A 26,486-nucleotide genomic window follows, 5' to 3' on the forward strand; every position below is an offset into this window, starting at 1 on the left:
CGTCTGAAACAATGCGTTCCAACATCCTGTAACATAAATAAGAAAGGTGGAGCCAGCCGGCGCTAAAGTGTTTATTTGCCAGCGATCCTGCTCAGCCCCGTTTACCTTTTCTACGCTGCCTCAGCCTGGCAGTATTGAACCTGTTGCTGCATTCGCCGAGTTGTATTTTGCTAGCTAGGGGAAGGAGGGTTGTCTGCTGTCTGGTAGGAGGGCTTTGTCTGTGTGCGCCTTTCTCTCCCTCTCTCCCCCTCTCTCTCTCCCTGTCTCTCGCACTCTCGCTCGCTCTCGCTCGCTCTCTCGCTCGCTCTCCCTTCCCCGTCTCTGTGGTTTGTAAGGTAGGTTGCAGTGTGTGTATATACACAACATCAAGAGCAGGAAAATGGACTCATTAGGGAGGCAGGCAGTCATTACCACTCACACTGTACTTCCAGGGAGACAGCGACTATGAGGAGACAAACTGAGGACTGGGGAACAAGGTAGGCCAGTCAACTTTTATAAAAAATAAAAGAATAAAGCCTCTGCTCGCCTTAAACCACCAGCACTTCTTTATTCTCTCCCCCCCCCGCCCCCCCTCGATTTTTAATTTAGAGATGTAAGTTTGCCAGACCTATTTGCTAGCTTAAAATTCGGAACATCTATAGAAGGCCTTACCCTCTACGAATGTTTCCTCCCCCCCCTTCTACTTATTTAAGGGTGTGCCCCCTTATGATTCCCTTTAATTACTTCCCCCCCCCCAGTCACGAAGGAAACAAATATGTTTGTTTTCCAACACTAGTTCCAAGTAAATCAATATCTTTCACTCTTTTAAAACAGCCCTCTCCGTGTGTTTGTGGGTCTCTCTGCTTTTTTCTTTTCTGTTTATGCAGTTCCATCTGTCCGTCCGTGTATCATGTTCTCCTTATTTACTGCTAAATGGGGTTTTATTAGTATTTGCCAATGACTTTTAACTGTAATGCCGGTGACCAGGGTTAACGGTGACTCTCCTTCTTTGTTTTCTATATATATGCACACTGTAAGTTTAAAGTCCATGCTTGGCATACAGTAAATAAAAGCAAAAAAAAAAAAAAAAAAGAGAGAGAGAAAGCAGGTTCCACTCCTCCTGACAGAATTTTTATTCGGAGATTTTGCTGTTTGTCTGTTTCGGTGTGGGGGCGGAGGGGGTTAATTTTGGTTATTGTACATGTACTTTTTCCTCCTGGATATTTTTAACGTCTATTTTTCATTATTAGTATTTTTCCAGTTTCCTTTACTAGGAAGAAAGGGAGACGTATATTCCAACTTTTATGTTGCTGATCTAATGTAACATTCTGGAGGCATCACTGGGTTAATAAGAATTGAAACTTTCTAAGAGGGAGTTTGTATCCTTGGCTGCCCCCCACCCTCCCACTTTATGCATGGTTATGCTTGTGTTTCCGTGTGTACTGCCGGGGAAGGGAGGGGGGAAGGGAATAGATATTTTTTACAGTGGTGGCAAATTATGAAATCTATCGAGCCATTTTGTCCAGAAATAGTAACTATTTATTTACCATTTTTCATTCCACAAATACGCTGCTTATTTGTAATTTCAAACATTGAAGATTTTCTCTGAATTAATCTCTTTTTTTTTTTTTTCTCTTTATTTTTTTTTTTCCTCCTCCTTTTTTTCGGGGGGGGGGGGGGGGGATTTGTGATGCATTTCATAGCCCATTTAGCATTGTTGAGTTTTTGGAGCCCAGATTTATCATGGGTTCTAAAGACTGCTTAAATTGATCCATTTGAAATGGCCTTTTTATCTGAGCTCCTGTCAATTTCTGTTGGAGAGTGAAACTGCTATTCTGCTGGTAACAAACAAACAAAAAAAAAAAAAAAGGAAAACAAAATAGAAAAGAAAAAGAGATAGTGGAAGTGAGTTACATAAAATGTTCTGGAGAATCGTAAGTAATTATGTAAAATGGACGCTGACCAGTGGAGATCTCTCAACAATAACAATCACCTTTTTTAATAGAAAATTATTTATTTAATAGCAAGAGGCGACTTCTTAAAAACATGCATTAGGCCTACCTCTTAGCACAAAGAAGTCCATAATGCAATATTCCTAACCCACCTGGGACTGCCTAGGAGATTCTCCAAAACCTTCAAATCCTTTGAAATGTTTCTTAAAAATCCATTATTTTACAGCCAGAGAGAACTTTAGCTGCCAACAGGTTTTTCTGCTGTTGTCTGGGGCTTTTTTTTAGCTGTCCTTTAACTTACAACTCCCCAGTTTCAACAGAAGTGCCTCCTCACTGAACAAACTAAGTTAATTGAAATCCAAAGCAGCAGATCTATTCACTGGCACTACAACTACAGACACTACTTGCTCCATTTTATTACTAGCTTTATTTCCAGAACCAGAGCGAAACTTTTCAAGGCTTTATAATATCAGTGTGCCAAGAATTGGTGGCACATCTCTTAGCTGGGGAATGACGTTCACTGTTTCCTTACACCGCCCCCCCCCCTCATTTTTATTCAAGCTTCTAAATTAGTATTTTGTTGATAACTTCAGATGTGTTTATTGCTTCAAATGTCCTGTTAACTCTAGCAAAGTAGTTCTCCTCCTCCTAAAATTTGGATCTCAAGCTTTGAAAATCAGACTTGGGTGTAGAGGGGCTGCTGAAGTTATGGCAGAAACGTGGGGGTCTTAAAGGTGGAGTCGTTGATGCCTTGGGACGGTGGTCAGACTGGAGTGATGCAGCTGGAGCGTTAGCAGCCGTCCCTTTCCTGGGATGGGTGGGTTTTCAGGCACCTGTCATTTTCTTCTGAACCAGTGCAGGTGTCCGTTCCCCAACAGCCCAGGGCTTTTTTGTAGGAAAGGATGTGGACATGTCCTCAGGATTCTTATGTGTACAGTTAGCAGAAGCCCAGCCTCATTGTAACCTTTTTGAGAAACTTTAAAAATTACTACAAGAAACCTCTTGATTTTATGAAAACGCCAGGCAAGAAGAATGTGGTCAGAGAAAGAGCTGGAGAAACACTTTCCATTACCCAGTAAGATATTTTTATAATCTTAAAAACTTTTTTCACTAGGAGGATTTATTTTCCTTTGAACCCCAAGAATATTATAGGAAAAAAAAAAAAAAAAAGTTAGCCCTTTCAATAGCACAAAGTCTCTTTGCAATCTGGATACAGCAGCAAAGAGTAAAGTATGCCTAAGTAAACTTAAATCCAGCATTTGATGCTGTAGCTGGAACTCGGGGAGCACCAAACCTGTTGGCCAGGGGCTGTAGGACCGTGTTTGGCATAGCGCTTGCGCAGGGCGGTGCGGGGTGCCCTGGGTCCCCGTGCTGGCAGCCGGGGCAGCTGTGCGGAGCAGAGCTGGCAGTGCTCATTGGGTCACAGTGTGCTTTATTTTAGCGTTGGAGCAGACAGTTATCTAACACACCCACATGAGGAAGTGCTCTGGAGCAGTTATTTCATGCTTTGCCATGCCCTGTAGCTAGAGTAATTTTGGGCTGAATGGCGTGTGTATATGTCTCTTTCACTGCTGTGAAACGAAAAGCAATGCTGTTGGGTTTTTTTTGTGTATATGTTTTTGTGGTGGTTTGTGTTTTTGTGTGTTTTTGGTTTGTTTTTTTTTTTTTTAACAGGACCAAAAATGAGATGTAGGACAGTCAAATCCAAATGCCAAACAAATACTGAGTCAAATTAATTTTAATAGTGGAGGATTTTGCTTTTCTCTTAAAGGAGGAAAAAAAATCTCTCTTGTTTATTTTGATAAAGACAGTTGTAGCAATTTCCTGAGTTGGATCTATCATTATTATAAATATTATCCACAGTTTTCCTATTTTCACAATTTCTTCATAGGCCCAGCTTATTCACAAGGGAAAACAGCTGCAGAAAATTTTTAAAAATGTAATATTATTTCTATAAAACTTTGATGTAAATAGGAAACAGTGTCCCCTGTTAGAGATTTCTGTGGGATGGCTTACAAATCCCATACAAGAGAGATTACAGTCTTAGATAAATTGTTATTTAAATCATTTCAAGAAAACCCTGTTCATTTTTGCAGACCATATGAGGTTTTAAGCAGAATGATTTGAATAGGAGTTCTGTTTAGAAATTGATGGCATGCTGTGGCCTTACAGATTTCAGTTGGTTTCACTCCTGTCTCTTTTTATAGGACTTTTTTACACTGTGATCCGTATGGTAAAGAGCTTCTACTGAAAGAGATTCGTAAATGTTAATAGACAATTAAATACTAGAATTTAGCTTCAAGTTACTTAGATTACTTTTTTAAGGCAAAACATCTAGCAAATCCAAATCCTTTATAAATGTTTTGATTTATTTTTTAAATGAAACAATGCACTGGAAATAGTTATTTTTAAAGTATAACTTGTTCACTCTAGGGCCTGCAGTTCAAACTGTGCTGCCGAGGGAAAATGATGATGAATCAGAGTGAAATGGACTTCGCTGATCTTGTTAGTTTGGGCCAAGAAAATTCAAAAAGTAAACAAGCAGTATGAACTGTGAAAAATCACTTGGATTTTTCATAATCCATCTATGCCAGTAATCCAGGCTTCTCTTGGTAAAGAGTAGGGCTTGACTTTGCACCACCAGATTTTGAGATACTTCTGTAATATCTGTACAGCTTTAACTTGAGGAGATTTTCACAGCTATATCAAATTTTCAGTGAGAAGTGAATAAAGGCAATGGCTTTTTTCCAGGATGGTTTTTGCTTTGATGGTGTTGCCTATATTCCTGGTTATTATTTATCTTAAAAGTTAATATTTAGTTCTAACAGCGCTGAGCCAATTCTCCTTTAATAGGAAACTGGCATTTCAGAATGATTACTGGCTACGTCTTTCATGTTTTCATATATTTTTTTGTACTTAATCCTTCAGTGCTATCATGTACTATGACGGCGTTTTGACCGCCTGGTGCTGGCGGGAGTTCTGTTGCAGATGGGTCTTGTAAAATGGTCCCTGGAGGCACGGGGACATGTGCCACCTCCTTCTTCCCTAGCCACTGGGGCAGCCGGGGCTGCCGGTGCCGTGGGGCTGGTTGACACGCATCCCAGAGCTTTGCAAGAAGGACGAAGTTCAGATTTTATCATGTGCAGTGAAGACTGAGTATCTTGAAGTAGTTAAAAATACAGGAGTGGGAAATCGGGCTAATGGGATAAAGCTGTCTTTAAAGAAAAAACCTATGGTTCCTCTTGACAGCTGGGGTTTGGCTTAGGTGAAGCGAGCGTGGAGGGTCCCAGCCTGTTTGTGATGGGGCAGATGTTCATCTCTCTGAACGGCGAGCCGCTGCCCGAGGTGGCACCAGGTGGCACTACGGGAGGTAAGGGCATGGACTGCGCCAGCACAAAGGCTGAAATCCTTTCATGCCAAGAATTGATCTCTTCCCATCAGCCACAACCGGCCCCGCCAGCCCCATGGAGGGCACATTTGCAGCCTGTGCTGTACTTGTTCTCAGGTACTGTTCCTCAGCGTCTTTTGTGAACGATAGATATTCTAACAGAAACCAATCCTACCTAATTCAAACAGTGGCAGGGTCTTTAGGACTTCGCTCTTCAAATGCCTCATGTCACACGCCTTTCCTTGTGCTTTTCTGAAGTGGACACAGACCCCTAGGTAACACGTTATGTCCAGTTTGCACAAATGTAAATGACAGTACAAAGGGTGAACCAGAACCTGTGTGGTCTTCCTGAATGTTTGAGGTGGTGTCAGAGTGGTGGTTGTACAAGTCTGTCTTAAAAACAGTTGGTAACTGCAGCAAAGAGGAGAGGAAACCTGAATGGGCAATGGTTCCGACCTCCGCAGAGCCCCTGTAGGAAATCCTTTGCAGGTCAGGAGTGGTGCCATTCTGTAAATTACACCTCTAAGTGACCTCTTAACGTTACACTTCCATAGCAAATTTATCTTGGGATTGCGGTAGGGCTAAAAATGCCGGTATAGTGTGCCATTTTGTTCTGAGGTAGATGCAGCGCAGAGATTACAGACGGTTTGTTATGTTGTGTTGTTTGGGGTTTTCTTCCCCAAGTAGAAAACAAGCTTTCTAATATCTTGCTTCTAAAATCATCAATAGCTGGAAATGCGATCAGTCCCTTAAGGGATTTTCCCTTGACTGGGAAAGTTGCCTTATGGACTTCAGAGTTGTCCTTTCAGCTGGCTGAAAGTTAATTATTGATTTCTCTTTCCTCCGTAGAGATCCGTATGCCTTTTCTTTCTGGCTAGAAATTTAGTGGTCACAGTGCAGGAATTTGAGAGCAATCGTCGTGTGGCAACACAAGATTTCATGGGCAGGATGGCAGGCACGGGTAAGGTGGAGGTTGATATGGCGAGAAAGGGAAGGAAGACAACTCGGTAAAAGCTTACGTCCACTGTTGTTTTATGTGGGGTGGATGTGGAGCCTTATTCTCCATGGCTTTGGCTCCTCAGCTCCTGGCAATTTGATAGCTAAGTGAGTCACAGACATTAGTGACAGAGAGGAATGCTGAGAATAAAAACAAAACAACAAAATCCCAACCAAAAAATCTCATTGTTTAGGCACAAACACCAGAAAACCATGTTTAATTGCTGATGTGCTCCCTCTGCTGGTCCTCTAGAACTAACAAATGCTATTCCCAGGAGGCCGGGCCACACCCTCTGGGACACTGCCTTACAAAAACGGTGTCCAAATGAATGGCTTTGAGCTCTTTTGCAACGAGCACTATTAACAGGAAAAGAAGTCTTCTGACAAAGTATGTTAAAGCCTTACACACCAGGCATGACTGCTGAGAAAGGTCATGAAATGGCCAATCCTGTAATTCAGCCTTTTTTGCTTTGTTTCCAGACTTAGTTACATTTGATAGGCATTTCTTTTTCTATCATTTCCCAGAGTTTCTATTTTCCATTTTGCTGCTGCTGCTTCTAGGATTTTTCCCATCCGAAGGAGGTTGGTTTTTTTTTTTTTTTTTTAAATGGTCTCATCGGTGCTTTTAGTTTCAATTTTAGTGCACGTAGTATCTGAAGAAGCCCTCATGTAGCTTAGGCTTCAGCAGCTTCCAATTCTTTCTGTCACTGTCAGTTAAAACTGCTTGTCAGCTTGATACTGTTGTGCCCACTTCATCCTGTCCTTTGGCTTGAATACTGGCTGTTTTTTCAGGATACTCTTGAACATCCTTCCTCGTGATGAATCTGTGTTTCTTTTCCAAACATAGACTGAATTGTTTAATATGTTCCCTACACAGCACATTTCTCCAGTAGATAAGTTTTTAAAATCCAGCATTTTGTATTTTCACGCTATGAAAGTACAATATCTAAGTAAGTACACTGTCTAAGAAAATGTTTAAGTCCTGGGTGAGACCAAGTATTGGAGAAAAAAGTGAAGAAAGCTTTGTTAGTTCCCGTATAATATTTGGAATGTGTGGAAGATGTCTGACATGGTAATTATGTAATGAAAGATTGTCCTGTATTTCCTGCATTTTCCACCTACATGGACTGTCATGATGAAGAGCCTCGTCTTGCAGCCGTTGACACATCAGTGGGAATCAGCTGTGCGGAGCTGTTGCAGGACTGGGCTCAAGTTTTCCATGTAGAGCAGTGAAAAGTTTCCTTTCTGCAAGTCTCATGCTTCCCATCTAGGTGACTGCTTATTAAATCTTTATCCAGTAGGGACAATAAACCAAACAGCCTGGTGGGTAGCTAATTGGCTGGAGTGACTCAAGCCACATATAAATCTCATTTGTACTCAGTACATTGACTCTCTCTGGCCTCATCGCTCTCTCCAGTATTCGTTTATTTTGAGGCAGCTAGAATATAATGTGAAGACAATAATCCCTGGTTCTTCTTTTGCAAAGTCTCAGAGGATGCTTGTAGGATGATTCTCCATTATTTCCCTTTCATAGGCCCTGCAGTTTAGGAAGGAACCCATCCTCCTGAAACACAGTGCAGGGGACTGGCCCCCGTGTGGGCAGTCACGGCAGAGGCATCAGGAAACCAGTATGGCACTGAGACCGCATCGCCCTCCTGTCACCGCATCCCTGGATGAGAGAAATCGTGGCAGGGGTTGGTATCTCTGTGATAGCTTGCCCTCCTGCTGTACCTGCTTTGGGGATAAATAGAGAATTCAGCGCCTGGGGCTACCAATCTGGCACCTTTTGCTGGTGCTAAACTAATACAAGTGATTAGAAGCGACACGAGTTCCCAGCGAAGGCTCAGCCTGTCCTGGCTCATGGGCGGACCGTTTGAAGCCCAAGCCGTGTTTTGTAATTTCCAGCATTTCATAAAAATGCTGCTTTTACTTTCCTCTCCAAGCCACGGCCAAGTTTTGAAAGCTTCAAAGCTTGCTCCAGTTGGATAGAAAAAGTGTGTTTTTAAGATAGTAACATTTCCTAAATGAGCTGGTTCTTTCTGAGCTATATCAAGTTAAAATAATTTATTCACTAAGTTAGTCAGACTCAGCCTGAATCATTTCACTGCTGTGAAAGCAGCTGCTCCTGAATGAGGGTAAAAGCCAGTTGTGCTTTTGCAGTACGTTCTGCTATGCTGTACTTTGTGCCGGACAAGAGAAAGCTCAGCTTTCTTCCCTGGTGTTGGGCATTTCTGGATTCTGGAATTAATTTTCTTTTTCTGCTCATCTCTAAGTCCCTTTTTACGGGGATCAGGATTCCATTCAAAGCCTTTATATTTGTTTAGACAAGTTGTGTGGTGGTGGGTTTTTTTGGTTTTTGTTTTTTGTTTTTTTTTTTTTTTTAAACTTGTGTACAGAGATCTTAAATATTTTTGTCTGCACAGAGCCATGGTGTGGTATCAGAAGTTGTAACCAGACTGCAGTGCAGTCACTGCCGTGATAAGTATTGGTAAGGATAACCCACTCAGTAGGGAAGCAGGATTTGTAGTTTGTTTCTAGTTGTCTGTGTAACTTTTTCTCAGTGTCTCAGTTACTTGTCTTCAAGACAGGGTTAATGATGTTTATAATTTTCTGAGAGCAGTTGGGAGAGGGTTAGTTATAGCCATATTAGCTAATTTTGTCTTTCCCTCTCAAATTTGTGCCTCGTTATCACCATAAAAGTACATCGCAACCTCTTTCTTTACTCTAATGGGTTTGCTTTAGCCTCCCAATGAAGTTTTTGAATACTTGTGGTCTTTCTCTGGCATGTCAGAATAGAACTAACACCTGAGGTCTTGGTTTTGGGGTGGGTTTTTTTTGGAGGAAGTTTTCACCTCATGGAGATTTAAGAGCTAGCATTTACTTAGGTAGTTTAGATGGCAGTAACTGTTCTGCCCTAATCGTGCAGTCTGTACTATGTTGCATCTCAGGTGATTTTTGCATATGTTTTGAGCCAGGTGTTTTCACTGCATTCAGCCCTAGGCTGTCTTGACCAAACTGCTATTAGTAATGGAGCTAGCTCAGTTAAAGCTGTCTCTATGGGGGGGCGAGAGCCCTCTTGTCTAGATCACATCCGTATCCAGCCCTGTGATAATTTAATCTGCTACCAAAAGCAATTTAATTTTCATTCCCCATGTTTTTCAGGTGAAAAAAAAAAAAAAAAAAGGAAAACAAAAAGGAAGGAGCTAAAATGAACTTTTCCGGAGTTCGCTGGTTAAGACTGGTTGTGCAGGAACACAGTTTAGTTGTCTGTAAGCTTTTTAAAGAGTTATTAAAATCTGGTTGGGTAATGTTACTATGGAACATTGGCTTCAATGTGGTAGAAGGATACAAATGGAGCATTTAGGAGAGAGGTTTGGGAAGAATGTGAGCAGCTAGAAGAAATAAAAGCTGAGATGCAGGCAGGGGGCAGAGCTGTTCAAAGAAAATGAGGACAAAAAGTCTGAACTTCATGTAAAAAGAGGGACTAACTTGGTCCCACTGGCAGAAGAGGGAGAAAATTTTAGCAGCACGATCCTGTGTGAGTGGGACCAGAGTCAGGTGGGATAAGGCCACAGCCCTTTCCTTTTCCCTGATGAGCAGTGAGCTGGAATAATCATCATACAGTAATCATCTTCAGAGGACTGTGCTCTTGGGATAAGAAGTTCCACATGAAATCTCTGAATGTCTGTGTCTCTGCTAAAATGTTTATGGGTCATATTTTACCCTAAGTTATGTTTGTATAAAAGTGGATCAATTCCATGAAATTAAGAGTCAACATTGAACTTAGAGCTGAATTTAGCTTTGTATTTCTAGCCTACTGGCTGCAGCTGGCGTATGTGTGAAGCAGTAAAGACGATACATGGTACTCCACAAATGATTTGTGACCAGGAGACAATTTTCTTTAGGACAGTGCTGCTGAATTTGACCTCATTTTTGCTGTGTTAGATACTATCTCCCTTGTGGCAGCCTACATAGATGTGTTAATAAGATCCTTACCACATCTCACCTTGAAATCCAAGCTTATGGAGTTGATGAAAAGGCTTGCTTTTAGGAGGTGGTGGTGGTTATTCTCATAATGCCCAGGAAAAGCCTGTGAAGGATTTAACATCTGAAAAGATACCTTGTTGTTGTTGTTGCTCCTTGTATGCAAAGGTTTAATTCTGAGACCTTGTGTGATTTTGTTGTTGTTGTTTTATTTTTGTCTTGCTTTGCTTTGTTCTCATTACCCAAAAAAGAGAGGCACCAGTTCTGTCTAAGTCTTTCCTAGGCTTTTTTAGATAAAGGAGTGACACACGTTCTTCAAAACAGAGAGCAGTTATCAGCTGAGTTCAGCTGGAGAAGGGAATGCTCACAAAAGGTTCCAGGACAGTTTAGCCAGAGATAGCTGCTGTTATGAATAAATAGCACTTTGCATTTCTGAAGAAACTTATTCAAATATTTCACAGCATTTAACGAAAGTAGTTAATTTAGTTTTGCTTAACTCCAGCAGCTGAATCAACATTATTATTTCCATTTTTTAATCAGGAACAATCGAGGCACAGAGAGGAAGAGGAAGTGGTGCCTTTCTGTTTTTTCTTCTTCAATGTATTGTACATGCAGATGGGACTTGGAAAAGTAAAGACCATGTTCCATGGACAAAGGAAGCTCAGATGATTCTTGGCTATTTTAAAGACTGTTAGGCTCTTTTTACACCATTATGGTCTTGTAACACACATGCTACTTCTTTGCCATTAAAGTCTTATTTCTACTTTCAGAATGAGTACGAAGACCGTACAGTAACTGAAAATTGAGGCCAAACTCATTTAACATACCAGCACGTTAAGTCTTATGTTTAATAGCAGAATTAAGAAAAAAAGCTTTTTGGTGATTTGTTTGCTTATTATTTATAATTACTCTCTTAACTCAGTTAATATACTTCAAAGACTTGTAAGGAACAATTTTTTTATTTTTTTTTTTCCCCAATTGGGTTCCCCATAGCTGGATATGTCCCAAAGAGCTCCAGTGTTAGCTTTGTCCAAGAAGTAGATGTTCGAAAACTAGATCAGTCTGTCACCTCTTTTTTTGTACAGTAATAATCATAGGGGAAGATTATATGTGGCTGAAATACATAGTGGTGTTGCTGACTTCAGGAAATAGTCATCAAAAGAAGACTGAAACTCCCTGTCATGTGTAAAGACAAAAGTACCTTCAGACAGTTATGTTATTCTGGACTTCTTGTACGTATAACTGCTTGTATGTGCAGCTGCTGTTAACCTCTACGAGAGCTGCAATTCGTAGAGGAGAAAGTAGCCCGTAAGGGTTCTTTGGACGCAAGCATTTCGAGAGGTTTGTTGCTTGTCTGTTTAAACTGTCAGTGGAGACAGAGCACATGCCAGTAGTAGAGGGAGCTTGCAAGTACTGGATTTGGGCCGAGCACAATTTTTTTATTTGCTTTAAAAAAAATAAAATTATCTCTGTGCTTCATTAGAATCTTTTGAGAAATACCAATCCCAGTTTTGGATTAGTATTGAATTGAGTCAGTATTGCTGCTGAGGCATCTGTCGGAGAATGAACATTAGGAGGGACAGAGTTGTTCGTACATTCAACCTGAAAACTGTACAATGAATAACTTCATTTATGTTTCTGTTACCTGAGGATGAGATTCAGATCTCAGTTCTTGAAACTTGCAAACAAGTTTTGGGTTTGTACTGCTTTCTAATATCTTTTCACTTCCCCAGAGCCAGTTTTAATGTCTGTTGAAGACCAGATTGGAAGGACAGCAACAGAAAGTTTTATTAGCCAGCACAATTAATACTTTCTTCTTTGAGAGCCAAATTCATCTATTGTAGTATGTTTACAAAAAAGAGGCTGGAATGCGCAGTAAGTTTTCCCCTTTATCAGAGACATATGGACTCACCGTCACTGGATATATTTGTGAGACGCTGTAACAAAGAACACTCCTCAGGCATGCCTTGCATTTCAAGGGTTGAATGGCAAACTGGATGAATGTCCCTTCTAGGAAATGGATGAACCAGCTTTTTCATATGCGATTTCCAATTTTGGTAATCCCTGAGAAGCTTTTAAAAGCCAGGATGGAGTCTGTAAAACCCTATCTTATTAACCTCCAGAAAGACACAAGGGGGTTTGGATCGCAAGGCTGGTCTGGGTGCCAAGTGCACCTCTTAACTACTCTCAGACTGTCTGAGCCTGCTGTAGCTTTGGTAGACACAATACAATAAGGTTCATGAAGTAGATTAATACAGTAGGTGAAGAGACCATGTTTACTGGGAGACTTCCTACCTGAGAAAGGCAAATCAAGCTTCTCTGTACAGGAAAGCCAATAAATGTCTTTCCCTCCCTCCATACTTCCTAAGCAGACATTTTTCCCCTGTTCCCCTTTCACATATACTTAATGACCTGTTCCGTAGATTGAATGATCTCTGAGATTTGTTTGTCTCTGCTGATAAGCATTGGTCCTATGATAGATCCTCAAGTCAATTGTACTCGAGTCCTCTTACTTTTAGAACACTTGTGTCCACTTTATGTGCTAAACTCAGACATAGGGAAATTCGACAGAGGTTCCCCGTTACATAGTTGCCTCTACATGGTATTGTGGTAATAAAAACTGGCAGCTTTTTTCTCTCATTAAGCATCTCCACTGTTAAGCATTTACATAAATAAATGAGCTTCTGGGTTTGTTTTTTAATTTACTGAGGTACAACTTTTGCTATATATAATTAGGACACATGGAATCTTCAGAACTCCAAAGGAGTGCTTTGTAGGACATGCCACTTTTCCTTCTGGGTGCTGTGAACCATTATATATCTATATGAGTTTTGGGGAACATTTATGTAGGCATTAAGTCAGCAAATCTAGTGGATGCTTACTTCTTAACCATTTTATTGAACTTGCATCTGTGGCCCTTCCTTTGGTTTTGATGGGGATCACTGATATATTTAGGGAGAAATTCTCCTTGGCCCCTCCTTTTTCCCTAAATTTTGAATGTATGTAGAGATCAGTGAGGTGGAAGCACAGTGGGGAGCCTGGAATCTGGAAGAATGACTGGGCGGGGATTTCTCCGAGCTTTCTGGGAAGCCTGCATAAATGAGCTGAACTTCTGGCTAGAATTCTGTTAACCAGCATTGGTGAGTCTCCCTGCCTTGTCAGAGACAATCTTCCTTCCCCTCGGAGCACTTCTTTGAGGAAAAGCCAGGAAGGAAGTAATTCTGTGTGATTTGAGAAAGACTTTTAATGGTCTGTGCTCTATTTTTTAGGAAATACGCAGGCAAGAGCCCACTTTGTCATATGCATGAAGCTGTAAAGCTTCAACTCTTCATTGCTCTTTGCTTATTTTATAAAGCTTTTACTTTTTTCTATCTTTACTCTCAACACCTGTATATTTAACCTTAACAAAAGAAGCATATTAAGCTGAGCAAATGGAGTGGTGTTCAATTTGCTTACTTATTTTCTGCCTGAGCAGGTCACGTACCCGCTCCTTGTGGAGAAGGGCCATATGCCCTGGTTCCTCCTCTGCAGCGTGACCGGATCGGTTGTGTGTGCACAGCAAAACGAAGCTGGGCAGAATTCGGTCAAGGTGCGCCAAGATCACCGCTTCTGTGCGATAAAACTGTACTAATGTCCATGCTCAGGAGCTGCAAAGCTTCTTGGAATCACTGGATTTACTTTGAATGCAGCATAACTAATTTGGATGTTTGAAGCATGCCTGATGTCCCAAAGTTTCTTGGCTGCATTCAGGTAGTTCTCTTAGTAGCTGTGCTGGGTTTGTGTGGGGGTAGGTCCTTCCGGATGAGCATCAGCAGAAGATGGTCATGAGTGAGATAAAGTCAAGCATCCTGAGTAGTCTTCAAACACCGATTTTTATTTTATTTTATTTTAATTCGGGTATCTATTTATAATGACATTAAATAAGGCATGTGTAAGAAGAGAAGATGTGACAAATGTAAATCAGAGGACATTTTGGGTCTGCTGCAGACCTTCTTACTGCTCTGGGTACTTCAGTTCTATCTCTCTGCTCTGCTGTTCCCTAGCAGTAGAATGGAGTGATGAGAGGAACTTCTGCCTGCCTTGAAGCTTAATGAATGTTTTGTGAAGTGCTCAGAAACGTTGAGGTGAAAAAGGCTGGGGATGAAACAGTGATTCTTGCCGCATTTACCTTCTCTTGATATGAGAGGAGTGAGCAGAAAATGCACACACTTGTGTTTACTGTGAGAAATGAAGATGTGTTCATTTCAAAAAGTTTCCCAATAAGGTAGTCTTTTATGCCGTCTGGAAGTTTCTCCAGAAAACTGTCTTGCAAAGCTTTAATCCTTTCCCTCCTGATCGTGTTTTGCCTGATCATGTCATCAGTGGAAGAATACAGAAGGGAAACAAAGAGTAGTAGTGCTGAAAGGCAAATTTTTATGCTTCTAAACCTTGTATCCTCCTGATGTCAGTGGAAGCTTTAATTCCAGTAGAGGGTTGCAGTTCATTCTCAGAGGTGCAGAGGGTGAGCAGAGGTGGGTATTTGGGTAGAGAGGAAAATGACCATCAAGTGTCCGCCTGGGTTCTGCAAAGGACTGACAGACTTACAGTTGGGAGGCTAATTCCCCGGTGACGGAGGAATACGGCTTTGGCATGATGAGGGATGCTGGTGTGTTGTTTATATCTTAACCCCAGCAGAGAGAAGCAGTCAGGACAGGATTTCAAAGTAGGATAGAGGTGAATATAAATTAGATGGAAACTATGAGTGAAAAAGAGAAAGGTGCAGTTTGACAGCAGTAACTGTCTAGATGTCTGTGTTCTGGAGTTTGTAGCGGAGCCCAGTCTCACCAACAGCATTGCTGCGTGTAGTGTGCTCAGAGTAAATAGAATCCATGAATACTTTTGTAGAGAGCGAGGATATTATCTTGCTTGTGAAGTTGGACCTGTTGTGACTCTTGGCTCTGCCATTTCTTTCCTTACCTTATTGGTGGGCTAAAGTTGATGTTGCTTAGCCCAGATTCACATACATGAATATGCTTTCATCTCTTTCTCTGTTGCTTTGTTTATCTGTCTCTGTCTATCTCTCTGTGCGCCTGCTGCTTGTCTGCCTGCCAGTTTTTTGTCTCTATCACTTCATCATTGAACCCATCTGTGTAGAAAATGGGATATTTGGCTGTCTTGTATTTTTTTTTTATTATTATTTTTTTTATTTGTGTCATTTTGTTCCCTCAGACTTACGAGGATAAAACTCGCACTCCTGGGGGTGCCAGGCATTTCAGATCTTGCATTTAGGAGGAGCCGTGATGCTTTTTGCGTCTGTTTGTCTGTCCATCTGTCTGCTGGTCTATAATAAGCTGTGTAGCGAGACAGCAGCTTACTATCTGTGTGTGTGAAATTAGCTAATTGGTGTTAGCAGCAATATTTTCACATGTTTTATAAGCAAAGTGCAGCAAGGTATATAAATGTAGATATGATCCAGACACACACACATACACACACACACGCGCGCGCACGCAAGCCTGTCGCTGCTCATGCATAGACGCTCAGAAGTAATTAATGTTAATAAGATTTTAATGTGCTTGTGAGATCATAATGAGGAGAAATGAATGCTCTGATTAGAAAAAGGTAACTGTGTGTGTGTTTTGGCTTAGAACAAGATTTCCCCTCTTTTTTTATAAATCACAATTTCAGAACTTGTTTGTGATTGCATCAGTCGCTTTTTATTTTCAAATTAGAGGTCTGTTTAGCCATTTGAATGATTAGCCAAATAAATGGGTAAAACCCTGATCATAAGGAATGGCGCAGATTTTTTTTTTTTCCTCCCCCCTCTTAGAAAGCAATGCTACTGCATGACAGGGCTGGGCAGCCTCATCCTTCTAGCATTACATTTTTTTTGATGCTGCTTTTAAAGTCTCATCAGAAGCTGCTCTCGGAGACAGTGCTCATTTTTTACAAATAGAGATGTTTATCTATAGGTGTCTGCAATGCATAATCAACCACTGAAACTATTGTGCCAAGGCACATTCCTCTTCATCAGTTATGATGAATCCTCAGAGTCCAGATGATCACATGATACCTTGATAATATTTTGAAATAATTAGTTTAAGAAAGCAGAACTGTATACATGTATTTTTTTCTTTTAATCAGCTGGTGTCGGAATAAGAGAGATGGGAAAGTGTTTGCAGGAAGTATTTTATAAGCTAAGATGTTTTTTCACCCTGGATGCTGTGTAGTCACCAGACCCCAGGCTGGCGAAAATCCAGCTGGACACTAGGGGTCCTTCTCTCCAGCAAATCAGTGAAAATATTGTCCAGAGGGCTTTACTTTCATTTGCATACTTATTATTGTTATTATTTTGAGTATTAAAATTTAAAAAAATATTAAAAAAATCTTGGTTGGTAGCGCTACACAAATCACTTTGGGATTTGGATATTTTTTTCTATTGACACTGAGAGGTTAAATATTCTGTTTTAAAAACATCTAGAACTGAAAATGCAAGTTTAAAAGGTCCATGCTCTGATGCATCCCATGTTGCATACTATCCACTTCTTTAGTTTAGTGGCACCTGGCTTGACTTGTGTTTTAAAGTGTTAAATCTACATTTGAATTTGTGGAATATGGTTCATTTCCAGAAAGTGCTGAGGTGCCACAACAGTGGTTGCAATGAGAGATGTTAGAGCATGGTGATAAGATTGTAATTTCCAAATTGTGCTGAAGAAAATCCATTGTCGTTAGATACAGCTTCGACATGACTTGAAGTCTCTATAAAGATGATGATGTGACAGTTCGTTTATAATGAATGAATTTATTTTGGGGAAGGGAAACATCAGACATTATGTATATTTGTTTATTCCTCTAAACACTCCTTTCAGTGAGCTGCAATACAGTGGAGCCTCTAACCCGATCATTCAGATAGCTCAATCAATGAACTTAATACAGAAACTTTCATTTCCTGAGGTACCTTGGGATATCATCTGTACATGTGTGTGCTTGAGTGTGCCTGTGTGAGTGTACTGTGTGAGATACAAAGCATCCCTGAAAACTGAGCATCCATGCAGCAAGGCCAGAACAAAGTATTGCCCAACTGTTGCCACCATCCAGGTAAGTTTTAATGACCCTGAATGGAACAAGAACACCTTTACTTCTCCTAAGTGCTTATGATTTGAGAAGGGCTTTAAATATTGACTTAAATAAAATGTTAGTCTGAGCTCTCACTCTAAGGAAGCAACTAATTTTCTTTAAAAATAATTGATCCTTTCTATAGGTAATTTCATTAGAATCTTGAGAAATATCAATCCCAGTTTAGGATTAGTATTGAATTGAGTTAGTATTGAATTAATGGAAGATGATTCATTCCAGAAAGTGCTGAGGTACCACAGTAGTGGTTGCGATGAGAGACGTTAGAACATGGAGATGATTGCCATTGCCAAATCACGATGAACAAAAGCAGTGTCAGTAGATCCAGCTTTGAGATGAAGTCTCTAGAGAAGATGATGTGACAGTTCAAATCCCACTTTGGGATTAGTATCCTCTTGCATTTTTTTCATTGCCTGTTTCTGCTTGTTTCCTGTACGTTAACATGCCAGTTCCCAATACTGGTTTCCACAAAGTCAAAGAGTGAGAGTAGGCTCAAGGTAATGGTGAATTCCAGTAAGTAAACCCACTGAATTTTCGTCTTGGAGCAGGAAGCAGCTAAGCAGTGCAAGGACTTTCTCTTTAGTTTTTTCTGTTTTCTAAGTGGAAAATGTTGAAGAAAACATTCAGTTTGATGTTGTCAACATCAGAGATGAAGTAGGCAAGCTCCCTTCAGCTATAGGCTGAAAACTCCTTAAGGCTTGGAGAGCTCGGGAAGAGCTGAGGCAAACTGGCTAAATGCATGAAGTCAGTATGCGAAAATGAGTTGTGCTGAATCCTTGGGGGACTGCTTTAATTCAAGAGTAAATTAGTCTTAGACCAATGTAGCTTAACTGAATAAGGAGCTACAGGGAGCTTTGCTGTTGAATTAGAGCATCTACTCACAGCTTCGAGACAATTAAATCGGTGCATATTGGTGTCAGACCTTTAGTTGATTTGCCTTAACTTTCTCAATGTTCCCATGCAAACTTGGCTTAAGAGATAGATAAAACTGTCCCAAGCAATTCATGCTGTACTGGGGATGCAGAACAAAACAAATTTCAATAGCTTCTTTGCTCTAAGGAAAAATACAGTCACACCAACCATTACACTGCTCGTGACAGAGCAGCACTGGTTGCCCTGCCTCTCCTTGGACACTGTTGTTTTCCTGTGCAGTTGTTGGAGGATCCGCATATACTGAAGATGTCTTTCTGTTAGTCAGTTCGTACACACACAAGCTCCAGTATTTGAAGCATACCAGGAATGAAGGCTAGCAAAGGTAGACCTGCCATCTATTTGCAATGACTTCTAGAATTACTACAAGAAAAGCAAGTGTATTGACAAGTAGCTGTGTTACTTACATTTGGCTACTCTGGTGCAGAGTTATTTCAAAGATGAGAAAGAGAGTTTTGGGGTGAGTTTTTGTTGTTCTCATGGCAGAACAGAGTATGGTGGGAGTGTAGTAATGACGAGCTACAGTGAGAGAAACTAATTTTCTCTTAAAGAGGTCTATGCACAGTGTGAAAATAGAGGCTTGTAATTGTATGTTGAGATTGTGCTCTGAAGAATGTTTTAGAGTACGTTTGCCAGCCTTATGCATATTACACCTGTTTGTAATTTGACTTTGTTCCTAACATATAAGGTTAAAATGCTATGAATTCATAAAGTTCATAACTGACAAACTGATTGTGAGTTAGTCAATAAACTCGCCACACTAAGAAATGTTAGATTTGCACAGTAATTATCCTTTGCATAAAGAAGGATTTTAAAAATATATGTAGGTTCTAGTTCCATCAAGCTGGTAGAGAAAGTAAACAACCGACCTGAAAGCTTCACTGGAGATACTTCCCTGCTAGCCCCAAAGAGGGGGCGTTTGTTCAAGTGTGCTAACTGGTCTCAGGTTTGTGCATATGATCTGGAGACAGAAAGCATACATCCTAAAGACTGAAGCTTTGACAGAACTGATTATCTTGTCTTACCCAATTCTGTATTTATGTTTCTGAATAAGCAGCTACTCTTTCCAGAGTGCTTAAAGCCCAGAAGCACCTGATGAAGCTGCTGGATGCAAATATCTTCTAGTAGCATACGGATTTAGAAGTACAATTTTAGATACTAGTTTTGAAAATTTTGGCCAGAAGGCTCTTGGGTCTAGATGAACTTAGCAAATCCAGTTAACTGGCACGAAATTTCTGTTTAAAGTGTTGCTTTAAAAAGTTGTATAATTGCAGTGTATGGTATTTACATGAAAGTAAAAAATACAGGTATTTGTAGGAAGACACGAACTGTTGAAGAAATAGTTATTCACATAGTTTAGTCATCTCTGCTTCCGAAAGTGTCAAAAACTTCTGAGGCAGTAAAGGAAAACCTTCTCATGAGCAAGTATGGAAAATCCTAGCAGTGGAGGAACTTCCTGCCTTGCTCTGTCATGGGGTAATTGGCCAAGTCTTTGAACAATGTAGGTGTAGGCTTTCTGCTCGATTGGGGTTCTGTTTTTCTTAGTAATAGTAATGGGTATTCAAACTAGCCATATGGAAGTTGGTTTTTCTTCCTTTTTTCACGAGCTTTTGGTCTCAGCATTACTTTGCTGCGGATGTCACGCGATCTACAGGTTGATTCACACATAAAAGGAAATGGCTTAATTTTTCTGAAGTTTTGTGTGTGAATAATGGGAAATATGTTCGGATATTTGAGGCTTCACGTAACGTAGAAGCAGACAGCACTGAATAACCAGATGGAGTCAGAACCATGAATCACTGTAGCATGAACTTGCTTCCTGGTATCTCAGTTTTGTTATCTGGTGGACACGTGTGTCCTGTCATTAGCAGAATTCCAGTGGCTTCAGGGTTAGCTGCAGTCACCACAGAAGTACACAAAATAGTTTCTATATGTGCTAACTCCTACACTTACGCCTATGTTTACAAGTGGTGCATTTGGAAAGACTCTAAATGTGTAAGAAATGTTTGAATAATGAGTTTGGGTAGTGGTTCGATTTCTTTGGAAAATGTGAAAACTTAATCTTGTTCTTATTCCCCAAAGCGTCCTGCCACTGATGCTGGTAGGAGTAGGCTTTGTTACCTATGCCTGCATTAATAATTAAAGAAAAATTGCAAACATCCTGTGTTCCCTGAAGCAAGGCTTTATGTATCTATTGCCTCAATTTACCTATATAGGATTGATATTTTATACCCCCCCTGTGAGGCAGGTGGGATTTAATTGATGGGAACAGCCTTTGTGTTGTTTTACATGAACGCCTTTCACATCTGCTGGGCGCTGTGATGTTCAGGACTCACTCGGTTGGTCGATCCCTGCATTATACTTTTCAGCCGCGCTGTTTGCAGTTCACGTGTTGGCAAAGGCAACGTGGCAGCATCTCTTCTGCTGTGGGACTCCATACTCGAGATGCGCAGGACCACCCTGCTGGCCAGCTGTGTCTTCTGCCTGGGATCTGTGGTAGAGATCATGGTGCTTAGCAGTGGCTGCAGGGCTTTATGCCTCCAAGTGAGGTCCTGAGCTCAAGGATATCTGCCAGCAAGGCATTTTATCTGGAGTGACAGCCCAGGTAACGTGAACTGCTGTGTGGAGTCTTATGCATTGGGCCAGCTGAGGTGCCTGGCTTCTAGGCAGGCAAAACCCGATGAAATCTGACTTGGGAAATAGTATCTGCAGTCGTCTTTTGCGGTACTTGCTACAGACCGGAGTAATCCGAGCCACTTGGATAGCAAGAAGCTCCCAGCCCTGCCTGTGTGGAGGTTCTTACCTGACCGCACGATAGATAAACATCCTTCCTCTGATAATTGCTCTGATCACGAGCAGCGCTTCAGGCGAGTCGTGTGGCGGGTGGTAACTTGTTTCTGTTGGTGGTTGTAACCCAGCCTGCTCTGCTCCCGGCAGCTGCCGCCGCCGAAATACCGTGTCGGGATCTGCACTTTCGCTTCCAGACGGGGGAGGAGGACCAAGGCAACATGGGGCAGGGATCATGGGGAAGGTGAGCAGGAGTGGGACAGAGGGGGGAGAGGATACAGTTGGACCCTGGCTTTGTGGAGGTGAGTCAAGCGGAGAGGGAACGAAGCAAGGACGAGTGCCTGGGGGTTAGCCATGACAGAAGGTGTGGACGGTGAATTGTATAAATAGGTGGTTTAAGTGGAAGCTGCGTTAGAAGGTGGGGTGATGGACAGGTCTGTATTGAAGGGAAAGAAGAAACAGCACAGACATGCCTCCACCTGCACAGCCTTGGGGTTCACGACAGACCTGGGCAATGTCATTGCCAGTGAGTTGGTGCCATAAAAAACTTGATTGCTTTTGGGAAAGTTTGTAAACATGAAAAATTTGAGGCCCACTCATTTGATTTTCTGCTCTCTTAATACAGCAATCCAGTCTCGATGAATGTGTTTTTAACAAAATTATGCTTAAATACTCTGCCCTGGTGCAGTTGATTTCCAGCACTACCTTTGCTGCTGCTTTCAAGGTGTTTCCTACCTTTTATTCCTTTTTCTTTTCCTGATAGTGAGCAGATGACACAAAAAACCTGTTAAATTCTCTGCTGTCACTTTGCTGTGACTTGTTGCTGGCATCAGACTGGTTGAAAGACCTAGCAGGTACTGGCTTCTATTCTAAAGACTCTCTGTTAGTATCTGGGCATGATGGATTTATTTGTAAGCATCTAATGCATACTGAAACCTAAAGAATGGACAGTTCTGGTGTAATGAGACTATCTTGGAGGATTTTAAGAGACACTCTCACTTACTTCTGGCCTAGGTTACTTGTGTAAACACATACCTTGCTGAAATCCAAGCTCAAAGATGGTCCCTTTCTGGGCTGAAATTTTCTTAAGATACATGGTCAGTTTGCATTGCCTCAGAACTGATTTTTTTTCTTTGTCTTCTGTGGGATTTTCCTTTAATGTTTGTCTGTGATTTTAGCCATCCTAAGAACTTTCAAAAAAGAAAAATGTGTAAGAAACTTGGGTAGTCTTCTTCCCTGTCCAAAAGAGGCTGGACTGAATTTTGTGTTATTCCTGATAAGTAATTTACCAGACTGTTCAGTTGTGAGTCCCACTTGGGTGATCTGTTCTAGAATCTCATTATTCTTGCCATTGAAAAGATTTTCCTTTTGCCTAATCTGAATCTTTCTTGCTACAGTTTACTTCCGTTACTACTTTGGCGACTAATTCCATTCCCTTTGCAACAGGCTTTTATGTAGTGGAAATCTGGGTAACATGTAATCATTTTTGGCAGTTTTTTCACGTTGTTTACGGTATCTGCATTTATGATCATTCATGCTTTTTTCTGGATATTCTTTAGCTGCTTCACATCTTGAAAAGCACTGGCCATAGTCCAACAATCTACATCTTGAAACTTCCCCAAATTGAGTGGAGCTGAAAGATTGCTTCCTGTGTCCTTTGGGCTACACGTCTGTTTTTAAAAAACCCAAAATGATGATTGACTCCTTTCTTCACCATGATATCGCTAACTTACATCAATCTTGTAATTCGTGGTAGCTCTAGATCCTTTTTTGAAAAGCTGCTACCTGCTCAGTTATTGCTGCCTTGTACCTGGACAGAAATTATTAATGACACAAATACATTACCCATATTCCTGTTGAATCTCATCCAGGGCCTCTAGATGGTTTATTTTATTTGCCAAGTTAATTTTGAATTTTATTCAGTCATTCAGTGCCTTCCTAGGTTCATGTTGTCTGCAAGTTTAATAAACATGTTTTCTATCATCTAGGTTTTTAATAAAAAAGTCAAATAGAACAAAATTCAGGGCAGAAACCCGGTTGATGTATTCTTGTGTTTTGATAATTACTGCATGGATTCCCTTACCCAAAGAGTTTTGCATCTATGAGATACCATGGCTGTGCTTGTTTTGTTCCTTGCTTGCATATAAGAATATGTAGATTGTCAAAGGCCAAATAAAGTCAAGATACATGACATTTGCTTTCTACAAGGTTTCTTACCCTGTTGTAGAAGGAAATCAGGTTGTTTTGGCATGATTTGTTCTTACATCAATGTTGATTACTACTTACCTTTATGCTTAGGTGGTTACAAGCTAATTTGATACATTGTTCAGTAGTTTTTCTGGGAATTAAGTTTAGATTGAGTTGTCTAAAATTCCCCTGTTCTTTCCTTTTTCTGTCTCTTTTTCTGTTAGGTACTAGACTTATTCTCTGACCCTTTTGTTGCCTTCTACAAAGTCTCAAAGTCTGTTTCAGACAGTTCTTTAAGGATACCAGGATGAAATTCATACACAGATGGCTTGAAAAATATCTAACTTAGCTAAGTACTCTCTTATCTTTGCTCTTTCTTCTGGAGTAAGACCATACACTTTTTGTGAGTATTAAGTGAATTATCCATGTCTACCCGCTTGAAATTTGGAATGAAAGGTGGTACAAAAAGGTGTTATGCGCTTCAGCCTACTCACATCATCTGTCAGTTGATCTTCCTCTCCATTGATTAACAGAACCACATTTTCCCTCATCTGCATAGATGTACTAATGGAGTGGTTTCTTGTTACTCTTGATACTCCTTGTTAATTTTGTACCTTGAGCATTATGATTTTGTTCCTATGCAGTTTGTGTAATTTTTATACTTACGAATTCTGGCATCCTTCTGCTTTCTTCAGGCTTTTTTTCCTGTCTTGGTAGCAGTAAAGAGCTCATAATTTAGTGATGTTAAAACCCTATTCTCTCTTTCCTCTTTATTGGGGTAGCTTATACTTACGATATTATTATAATTTCATGGAAGAACAATTATGCCTCTTTCTTTTTCCCTGTAGACTCTCCCAGGGATTTTTACCTACTAGTTCTCTGAGATCATTGAGATCTATGTTCTAGAAGTCTGTTGTTTTTACTTTGCTTTTCTCCCTCTTCCATTTCTGAAGAATTGTGAACTTTGTGACTGTCTTGCACTCTCACCCACTCAGTCTGTTCATCCATACAGGCTAGAGCTTAGTCTAGAAGAAATGTCCCTTGGGTCTCTTCTTTGCTTTCTGAATTTATAATAAAAAAAAAAAAGTCCCAAGTGCATTCCATGAAGATCCTAGAAAACTGATCTGCTGTAGTCTTCTCTCCACAGACTACGCATAATTAATCCCCATCTTCACCAACTCTTTCATGCAAATGCTTTGGCTTACTTCACTAAGCATTTTCAAAAGCCATCCTCATCTTCTGATTTGGCAGTTTGAGGTATTTCCCCACCATGGTGAAGCCCGTTTCTTTTGCCTTTAGCACTGCCTTTAGTTTTTCAGTTTAGTTTTTAGTTTAGGTCTGATGCTCTGTATGTTATGGGCCTCAGAGCATGCTTGTGCGGGCTTTCTTAAACGGCAACACTCCTTTCCTTTTTTCCCCTCTTCCACATCCTTCTCACAAAGGTTATATACCCTTTTATATTTCTATTGCAGTATTATGAGTTAGCCCATCAAATTCCTGTCATGCTAATTAAGTCACAATCTTGATGATGCATTAAGATGTCTAGAGTATTTTTCTAGTCACCAAACTTCTTGCATTATTGTATGAACACAGGTGATGCTTATCTGATAGACATTTTACCCTCCTTTTTTCTTCCCACCCACCCCGCAACCTATTTTCTGTCTTGCTAACCTCGTCTTTGGAGGTCCTGACAAAGTTACTGTTTTTTGTACTGAGCTGTTACGTTTTTTTTTTTTTCACGTGCCCATTTTAGTTCATGTTAAAAAACCTTACAGTATAGGTTAGCAAGTTGGTGCTTGGACATCCTTTGCCTTTTTTATGAGGTGAATATCTGCTTGTCCTTAGTAGTGTTTCCCATGGTCAAAGAAGCAAAATCTCTCCTTAGTGATGCCATCTGTATCCATGTGCCTGTAGCATTTGTGTCCTTTCCCTATTCCAGCCTCTGCTGAGGGGACTGGGAGGAACACAGATTCCTTCAGTGTTGCTTCTAGAAAATTGTAGTCGCTTTTGAGCCTTGATGTCGTTCAAGTGGTTTTGTAGGTATTTTTTTTATTTCTTATGCCTCTGTGTTGTGTTGTGCCTTCTTCCTGTGTTGCCTCTCTTAACTGGAATGTCCAGGAGAGTATCCTGACCTCACTTAAAAGCCACTTAATTCCATCGTAATCTGAATGTTACTGACTTAAAAATCTGTTTATAGTATTAATATGTTGTGTTCTGTTTCTTACCATTCTGGTTTCCATTTATTTCTTCTTCTTTAATTTTTCACCCCTCTTTCTTTTTTTTCTCTTTTAAAAATTATTTCTTCCTCTTAGCTTGCAAATTCCTTGTGGTAAGGGTTTGTGTTTTCTCATGTTAGCTGTGTCTTAATAGACTTGCTGTTCTTCTGTTTTTCCTTGCACATAATTTTCTTTTCTTGGTAGTGTTTTTGGAAGTTTTGTAGATCAGTGCCATTGCAACCATATGGTTCCTTCCCTATAGTTGTTCTCTAAACTTTTTGTCCAGTTTCTGTCCCAGCTTTTTGTGAGTCTTCTCTGTTGACTAACTGTTCCTCCTCATTTGCTGTTTCAGCCTGTTGTGAACCAGGTGAAGGTGGAATGCTCTTTCCCGTACTTCAGTTAGTTAATAGCCATTTCAGAGCATTCCAGCCCTACGTCTTAAGGCAGTGACAGATTTCTGTCATGCTGAACCTGACATATTGCCACCGATGCTCTCAGACTTGTTTGGAAGGAAATATTCCACGCAAGCGATACTCAGAAATCCTTGGTTTAGTACTTGGAAACATGGGAGGACATCCGAATATGAATCTGTAAGTTTTTTCTTTTTGTTTGTTTTGGGTTTGGTTTTAAAACCAAATAATCAGAAAATTCCAGAGAAGATAATATTTAAAGTGCCTGCACAATCTAATTGCTTACATTAATTCCTTTAGAGACCTTCATTTAAAGATGATGTTTGGGTACAGGTTACTTAACTTTAGTCATCTTAAAGGAAAATGCAGTCAAGACAGCTATTTAGTCTCCCTCTGTTATCAGTGGAGAGGAGGAGAAATACCTCTAGAGAGCTATTCATCCTAAATATATTACAGTTTTAGGATGGGATTAATGGCTCTCTGGAGATGATTATGGTGGCTTCAGTTAAATATCTGTAACTTTTAGGAAGATAATAGTTAGATT

At 40.5% G+C, this 26,486-nt stretch overlaps 1 protein-coding gene across 7 annotated transcripts in view; it reads left to right on the plus strand.

The window, feature by feature from the left end:
• The window catches only part of ZBTB20 (zinc finger and BTB domain containing 20), a 519,668-nt gene that overhangs the window by 28,342 nt on the left and 464,840 nt on the right, over positions 1 to 26,486 (plus strand). For 5 of the 7 annotated variants that reach the window (XM_055712467.1, XM_055712471.1, XM_027816963.2 and 2 more), the window contains exon 1: positions 112 to 476. The exons of 1 other annotated variant lie outside the window; for it this stretch is intronic. The gene's annotated coding sequence lies outside the window, so the exon portion shown is untranslated. Of the gene's footprint in view, positions 1 to 111; positions 477 to 26,486 lie in introns of those variants that run through there. One more of the 7 variants, XM_055712469.1, reaches the window with a different exon arrangement.

Source organism: Falco cherrug, chromosome 5 (genome assembly GCF_023634085.1).
Source record: "Falco cherrug isolate bFalChe1 chromosome 5, bFalChe1.pri, whole genome shotgun sequence".
Lineage (NCBI taxonomy): Eukaryota > Metazoa > Chordata > Aves > Falconiformes > Falconidae > Falco > Falco cherrug.